This window comes from Elgaria multicarinata, chromosome 22 (assembly GCF_023053635.1).
Source record: "Elgaria multicarinata webbii isolate HBS135686 ecotype San Diego chromosome 22, rElgMul1.1.pri, whole genome shotgun sequence".
Lineage (NCBI taxonomy): Eukaryota > Metazoa > Chordata > Lepidosauria > Squamata > Anguidae > Elgaria > Elgaria multicarinata.
The window spans coordinates 10,087,769-10,096,736 of NC_086192.1; positions in this window are offsets into that span (position 1 = coordinate 10,087,769).

Below are 8,968 nucleotides of genomic sequence, written 5' to 3' on the forward strand. Positions count from 1 at the left end.
CCGCATGGCCTCATTTTGGTCACCATGGAGAGAACCGTCTGCTTCGAGGTTCTTGGAAAAGTTCTTATGTTCCAAAGGGCCTCTTCTCCCCCGCCCCCCAACACCGCCCCCACCCCGTGTTCGTCCCCAGCTGCTGCACACCGACAAGTGATGAAGGTTTTACAAAGAAATAAAAGCATAACCCAAATTAATTTCTAATTAGGACACACGCACACGCACAAGTATCTTTTCTAGCGCTTGACGTACCTGGCTTGCAGACAGAGAAAAAAAAGGGTGAGAATAAAACACTCGCAAAATTTAGCTTGCAAGCAAAAGCAAATGCACTTAACATCATTTCCGTGGAAAGTGCTCCAAAATCGGTCATTTGACAGCACAAGCGGACCTGTGCATAGTGGTTAGAGCCGACTCCCCCAACCGTGCTCCCTCTAGTTTTTTTGGGGGGGGACTACAACTCCCATCAGTACCAATCATAGCCAATGGTCAAACGTGATGGGAGTTGTAGTCCAAACTCCCATTGGGAGTTTCAGGAAGGTTAGGTTGGCATTTCGGACAAAGGATTCAAATCTCTGCTCAGCCTCAATGCACGCTGCAGACACACCCAAACTCTTTCTTTCTGTCTGCCTACTCTACCTCACAGGGTTGTTGTGAGGATAAATATGGGATGAGGAAAGAACTATGCAGTCCAACTGTAGCCGTTTGGAGGAAAGGACGGATATTCACATGCAATAAAATTTGTCCATAATTTTAAGGCTTACAGGCTTGCAGCCTTAGAGATGCAAAAAAAGCCGCCCACCCCAACGTTACACACCATAGCTTTGAGCAGGGGGTTGGACTCGATGGCCTTGTAGGCCCCTTCCAGCTCTGCTATTCTATGATTCTAAGTTTAGTTTATTTCATTTATATCCTGCCTTCCCTCTAAAAATAGCACTCAAGGTGGCCAGCAAGAGTAAAATACAGCTAAAATACAAAATTATAATTAAAGCATAAAACCCGATCAATAGAAGAGAAATAAACTCACCTGCTGAATGCTACTTCAACACACAAGTCAGGTGTGTATTTAAAGCTGATGATTTGCCATGAGCTCATTGTATTTCTGTGCTGTTACACACCATGTCTATTGTTAGAAAAGGCCCTAGGTACGCATGCCAAAAGCTTAAATCCTTTAAAAAAAATAATAATTAAAAAGTGGAGACTATTTCTCTTACGTTGATCATTGTTGCAATTATAATGCCACATACAAACAGAAATCCAACAAATGTTCTTGAAATATACGGCTTTCTTAGAATTTAATCATGAATAGATCTAGGAGCAGGACGATGAGAAAGAAGACAAGAAGAAACACGACGATAACGAAATGGATGATGCGTAAAAGGCGGGGGTGCAAAAGGGGAAAGTGACAGGCAGCAAAGAAAGGAGAGAAACAGGGCAAATTCAGGTCCAAAACTTTTTCCAGTTCCATGATGAGAATAAAATCAGGCCGGGATTGATGGATCATGGATCGCATACACCATCTATGCCAGCCTAGAAAAAAGTGGGATTAAAACATGAAATATAGGAATATATATATATATATATATATATATATATATATATGTGCAATGTCCTAAACTCATTTGCCATGCGATTGCCACATTGTGTAGAAGTGAACCCAATAAGGGTGCAACGCTATGTCCTTTGAAGGAGAACTCTAAATATTAGGCTGACCATTATGGAAAGGCGGACAGAGCTCCTGTATCTTTAATAGTTGCATAGAAAGGGGGATTTCAGAAGGTGTCATTGTATGCATGCAGCACCTGGTGCAATCCCCTCTTCATCACAACAGTTAAAGCTGCAGGAGCTATACTAGAGTGGCCAGATACAAAAGAGGGCAGGGCTCCTTCAGCTTTAACTGTTGTGATGAAGAGGGAATTTCACCAGGTTCTCCACATATACAAATGACACCTGCTGAAATTTATTTTTCAATACAGCTGTTAACGATACAGGAGCCCTGTCCTCCTTTTCATAGGGTCACCCTATAAATATCCGATGACCAGTAAAGCAGAAGGAGTGATGGAAGCAGTGAATGAGGTGGCCACGGCATCTCCTAATCCTTCTTCTTGCCAGAGCGAGAGGCAGGTGAACAGTCAGATAGCAGGGGTGAAGACAAGGTGGGAGTCCAGGGTGAGAGGGTTGGGGCCCTGACCAATGCCTTCCCTTGACGCCAGCCCTGGCCCAACACATACATTTTATAATCCTCCAATGTCTCTCTGAAGAAATTAAACCAGGTTTGCTAGCACATTAAAATGGAGTTGCCCTAACCAACACAAAGTTTGCAAAATATTTGCTGCAGAACCGGAGTGCATGTGCTTGAGCACAAGAGGGCAAGGTACAGAAAAGTATTTACATACTGAGTGTTCCTGTGGACACAGATCAAGTTACTTGAAATCCTAGCCGTTGTATCTAAGATCTCATACAGCGCATGCAAGCTAATAACGGCGAGGAACGTAAGTACGTGAACTCCCATGCAGATCAAGTCATGCAGATAAATGGCTTTATTCAGAACTGATAAGCTCCTTTCATAGGGCTGACTCCTATTTGCATAGAGGTATGCAAGGTTGCAAGTCTCACACGTCCTCCAATAGCAGGTAGAAAAAGGCATCCGTGTAACTCAAAAGCTTGCATTTGAGTTAGATGCCAAGTCACCTTTTTGTTCTGCCTGATGAAATCCTCTGTCCAAACTCTGAAGTCCACGGATGTCAGTCCAATAAGACACACATCTATCCAAATTGGGTCAGTGCTGAAAGGTGGAAAACTTCTCACAGAGGCTGAGGTACTGCGTAGTGGAAAGCAATGCTGAGTGCAAAGAGTAAGAAATGTACAATTATTTAATCGTATCACTTGGGAGGAAGGCCATGTTCATGTGCTACCAAGTCCTGCTCAATGGGTAGGGTGACAATATGAAAAGGAGGACAGGGCTCCTGTATCTTTAACAGTTGTATTGAAAAGCGAAGTTCATTTGTATATATGGAGAACCTGGTGAAATTCCTTCTTCATCACAACAGTTAAAGCTACAGGAGCCATACTAGAGTGACCAGATTTAAAAGAGGGCAAGGCACCTGCAGCTTTAACTGGTGTGATGAAGAGGAAATTTCCCATATGTACAAATGACACCTGCTGAACTTCCCTTTTCAATACAACTGTTAAAGATACAGGAGCCCTGTCCTCCTTTTCATATGGTCACCCTATTAGTGTGGCAACGAACAATGGGGCCAGAGAACACTTCCCCCCTCCCCAAGAGCCTAAAAATGATCTTCAAGCCCATAAATCAGCAAGGCTCTTCCTTATCCCACATCAGACAACAATGTAGATTTATTTTCTGTTATACATTATTATTATTATCATTATTATTATTATTATTATTATTTATTTATTTATTTATTTATATAGCACCATCAATGTACATGGTGCTGTACAGAGTAAAACAGTAAATAGCAAGACCCTGCCGCATAGGCTTACAATCTAATAAAATCATAGTAAAACAATAAGGAGGGGAAGAGAATGCAAACAGGTACAGGGAAGGGTAAGCAGGCACAGGGTAGGGAAAAACTAACAGTAGAAAGTAACAGTAGAAGTCTGCACAACATCAAGTTTTAAAAGCTTTAGGAAAAATAAAAGTTTTTAGTTGAGCTTTAAAAGCTGTGGTTGAACTTGTAGTTCTCAAATGTTCTGGAAGAGCGTTCCAGGCGTAAGGGGCAGCAGACGAAAATGGACGAAGCCGAGCAAGGGAAGTAGAGGCCCTTTTGTGATATATATATCTCACAAAAGAAAACAGAAGAAACATTTAATATTTGAGTAAGCAGATGGCCCATGTAGGAAGAAAAAAGCAGACTGGCAGACAATACATTTGATTTCGCGAGCCTGGGATATCTCTGGCAAGTCAAATGTTCTAGTGGCGGGAGGAAAAAATAAAGCCAGCATTGGCATCTCTGATCTGCCATATAAAGATAAATGTTCTGCTTCTCTTCCCCCGCTCCTCTCAATTTTAGTTCCGAAGAACAATGGCTGGCTCTGGAGAAATGCTGCGAAAAGGGATGAGGTGAGACAAGCAACCTGTTATTAATTTTTTTAAAAATGTTGACCTCGAAGCTGGTGGAACTACACAGGGTGTGATGGAGTGGAGGAATGGGCCAAGGAAGGAGGGGTTTTCAAACCTGTTTCTAGGGGACAGAAACATCTATAGAAAGCAGCATATTTATTTATTACAATGTTTATATACTGCTCCCCATTCAAGAAGTTCGGAGCGGTGAACAAACAGAATAAAAGAATAAAAACAGAATAAAAACACATTAAAAATACATTTTTAAAAGCAACAAAGTGCAAATAAAACCACAGCTGGTCATTAAGGGAAGGCTTCCAGGAGGTGCCGGAAGAAATACAACATTAGCACCTGCCTGACCTCCAGAAGTAGGGAATTCCATATAAAGGGGGCCACCACATTGAAGGCTCTTCCTCTGGTGGACTCCAATCGGACCATAGGTCCATGTGGAACCACCAGAAGCGTGCCCTTGGATGACCTCAGTGACTGGGCAGGTTGATAGGGGAAAAGGCGCTCTCTCAGGTATCCTGGTCCCAAGTTGTTTAGGGCTTTGTACGCTAGTACAAGAACTTTAAACCTGGCCCGGTAGTGAATACGCAGCTACAGTGCAGCTCCCTCCGCAAAGAAGTTGCATGCTGAAAAGGGGCAGCTCCTGACAACAGCTGAGCTGCTGCGTTCTGCACTAGCTCCAGCTTCCAGAGCAAGTGTCGAAATGCCTTCCTTAACAGATCGCTGATTAACGAGCCAGAGCCCTCTGTCCGTTAGATCATTGGAAGAAGGACACTAATAGACATTGCCTTGCATTTAAATTGGTTCCAAGGTGCCAGGGTCTTTGCTGGGAGAGTTCTCACCTTTACTACCTGAAATCTTTCCTGCTTGGACTAACCACAATCTGAGCCACTCAAAGCATTCTCCACCTGGACCCACCATCAAATCTGAACCCTTCTCTGTTTGAACCTTGTATGGTTAATAACTTGTCACAGAAGATGATATTGGAAACAAAGTCTCTAACGCCTGGACCACTTTCTTGTTTGGACTCAACCTTCCTTAATGCCTATCATCCCGACACCTGGGTTTTTTAGCCTGCCTGGGATGGGGTGTAGTAGAGGTCCTAAAGAGGAATATCTCTACTGCTCAGGAACTTCCTAGCTAGGGAACGCTGGGAGTTGTAGGACTTCCTCCCCATCTAAACATGTGTAGGATTGCACCCTAGGTGTTCCTAGGCAGACTAGTTGATGTGGAGAAGGTTCCCACAAAGTAGAAAGGAATGCTTTAAATTTAACTAGTGGTTAAATTTGGATTCAATTGGACTGAAACACCATTTCCCATCTCCACGTAACAGGAGCTTTCTTTGCGTCCGCTTCTAAATTGGTCCACGGCTGGTTTGCCGTCCTTACAAAAGACCTTCTGCAGAGGGCTCTGAAGACACCACCTCCACCACCCAACAGCTGCAGTGCAATCGCAGAGGTGGCAACTGCACAAGTATGTCAGAAGAAGTTACAGCTGTTTCTGTTCCATCAAGAGCACAGCAGGCATCTCAAAACGCCACGGCCAAATTTTGATTCGACGTCTCTGCCCAAGGCTCTTGTTTTCATCTTGGCACAATTCAAGAGGCTGTGTTTGTTTCATAGAATCATAGAATAGCAGAGTTGAAAGGGGCCTACAAGGCTCAATGCAGGAATCCACCTTAAAGAATTCCTGACAGGTGGTTGTCCAGCTGCCTCTTGAATGTCTCTAGTGTGGTCGAGCCCACCACCTCCCTGGATAATTGGTTCCTTTGTCATACTGCTCTAACAGTTAGGATGTTTTTCCTGATGTCCATCTGGAATCTGGCTTCCTGTCACTTGAGCCTGTTATTCCGTGTCCTGCACTCTGGGAGGATCAAGAAGAGATCCTGGCCCTCCTCTGTGGGACAACCTTTCAAGTATTTGAAGAGTGCTGTCATGTCTCCCTTCAATTTCCTCTTCTCCAGGCTAAACATGCCCAGTTCCTTCCGTCTCTCTTCACAGGGCTTTGTTTCCAGATCCCTGATCATCCTGGTTGCCCTCCTCTGAACACACTCCAGCTAATCTCTATCCAGCCCTAAACAAGAGACAAGAGATCTGAATTCAAATCCTCCACTGACAAGAAGCTAACTGGGTGATCTCAGGCCAGCAATGCTGTCACGTCAAGAGTCCTCACAACAGCCTGTGAAATATGTCAGCCTCCAAGTCCAGGGGGTCTGTCTAAATGTCGTCATTGCCCCGAGGTGAATCCGAATCCATGTTGCATTGGTGATATGACACAGCCGACGATTCGGAGCCAACTCGGGGCAAAGAGCAGAAGATGAGCATCACAGAGGTACCCCGGCTTTTCCTGCCCGAGGGAGGCCAGTGCAGCTCTTCCGACGTCTGTCCTTGCTCCGACACTGCACCCGGGGCGTTCCTGGACGGAAGGCGACCTCCCATTGGTCACTGGAGGCTGCAGAAGGGGAAGCGACGAGCCTGGTGAACCTAATGGCTGCTGGAAAGCCCACACTGCCTCCCCCAGTGGGGATTCTTCACCACCATCCCACAGTAGCAATGCCATGAAGGCAGCCCTCAGGTCTCTTTTCCTCCCTTCCATGCTCAGGCCCTGCTCACGGTAGGTAGTTCAGATCTCTCGGACAAAATTTGAAGATTAGATTCTCCCCCCCCCCATCACACCCACTTTATCATCACACTTTCCTGTGATCTTTTCAGGAGGCGCACAAGCGGAAATGTAACACGCCCCTTCTTGTCTCAGTAACCTACTTCCCCACCGCCTCCGCCCCGCATTCCCTTTAAGATTTCCCCGAGGATAAAAACAACATGGTTACAAGATTAACTTCAATCGATTAAACGAGATCGTGCCCCCACCAATGAAACCAGAGGGGGGCCCCCACATTTATCATCAGAAATATAACAAAGGAACATTTTGAACCATTAGTAAATGAAGCACGTTTATTTTTAAATGCAGGAGCTAAAGCCGGCAGAGAGGGTGGCTATTGGTGCTGCTGGAGATATATTAAGGCTGAGATCCTATGCACACTTACTTGGGAGCAAATCTTGTGGAATTCAGTGGGACTTATTTCTGAACAAGCCTGCATAGGGTTCTGTTGCATGTTGCAATTTTTTGTTTTAAATGACATAAGATTCTCATATATACTGTCTGTTTTGTTTGTGTATACTGTCTGCTTTACGGTTTTTATGGTTTTACATTTTGTATATCATTTATAATCTTTTAATCTTTCATAAACTACCCAGAGAGCTTCAGCTATGGGGCGGTATAAAAATGTAATAAAAAAGTAATAAATAATAATAATGAAAGTGAGTGTCGAAGCAAAGATAGATTTAACACCTGGTTCGCACATAATGCTGGCCCATGGTACGGGGTGTTGAATCCTGGGTAGTTGTGATGTGTGAACGCAGCTGCACTGACAAATTATGGTTTGTTAACCACAAACAATCCGGAAAGTGAATCCATGGTTTGCTGTTGGCTTGTGAACTCCAGGTTGTTAAAACCTTGGGTTGTCGTTGCATGCAAACCCAGAATCATGGATTGTTTCGCCAGAGTACAGAGGTGGCAGGCAAGAGTGATAAAAAAAAACAGACACCCTGCAGGCCATTACTACAGTGCTGCAAAGGCATCTGGGAAACAGGGAGTACGTGGTCGAAGAAGGAGGGAAACCAACAACCCAGGAACTGAGAAGATCAGCCACTTTGTTCGATCATCTACCAGACAAACCCTGGGTAGGGCAACTAACCATGGGTTAAATAAACCATGGATTAGCATTATGTGCAAATGAGATTAATTTGTGTTTCAAATGAAAGCCATGAGCCAAGGTAATCGCTTTAAGAACACGTAGGCTGCAATCCTATACCCATGGGTTTATTTATTTATTGTTTTCATTTCTATATCACCCAGTAGCCAAAGCCATCTGGGTGGTTCGCAGAAACCACACTGAATTCAATGGGAGTTACTCCTGAGTAAACATGCATAGGATTGCACTGCTAGGATGAAATAATTCTAAGGAGTGTGGCATGCGCAAGAGAGGGTTTTGGTTGTTATATAAAAATAAAAAAACTAGATACAAATTAAGTGTAGTCTCTCAGATTAAATCAACGGGTTGTTAGGGATTTCATAGAATCATAGAATCATAGAATCATAGAATAGCAGAGCTGGAAGGGGCCTACAAGGCCATCGCGTCCAACCCACTGCTCAATGCAGGAATCCACCCTAAAGCATCCCTGGCAGATGGTTGTCCAGCTGCCTCTTGAATGCCTCTAGTGTGGGAGCGCCCACAACCTCCCTAGGGAACTGATTCCATTGTTGTACTGCTCTAACAGTCAGGAAGTTTTTCCTGATGTCCAGCTCGAATCTGGCTTCCTTTAACTTGAGCCCGTTATTCCGTGTCCTGCACTCTGGGAGGATCGAAATAATTATTTATTTAATTATTACATTTTTATACCGCCCAATAGTCGAAGCTCTCTGGGTGGTTCACAAACATTAAAACCATTAGGAACATAATAAAACACCCAACAAGCTAAAAAAAAAAAAAAAGAAATTAAAATTAGGGTGACCATATGGAAAGGAAGACAGGGCTTCTGCATCCCCAACAGCTATATCGAAAAAGGAACTTCAGCAGGTGTCACCGGCCTGCACGCAGCACCTGGAGAAGCTCCCTCCCCACCACAACAGCCAGAGCTCCAGGAGCCCATCCCTCCCCTGTATCTGCTCAAGAGGACAGGGCTCCTGCAGCTTTAACACTTTTAAACGTTTTTCTCTTCCCCCCTATCCCCAAAAGCAAAGCATTGGTGCCTCCGTCCTCCTCCACCCTGCCGCCCTCCTACATTTAAGCCTGTAGATCCAGGAGTTCTGTCTTCCTTTTAATAT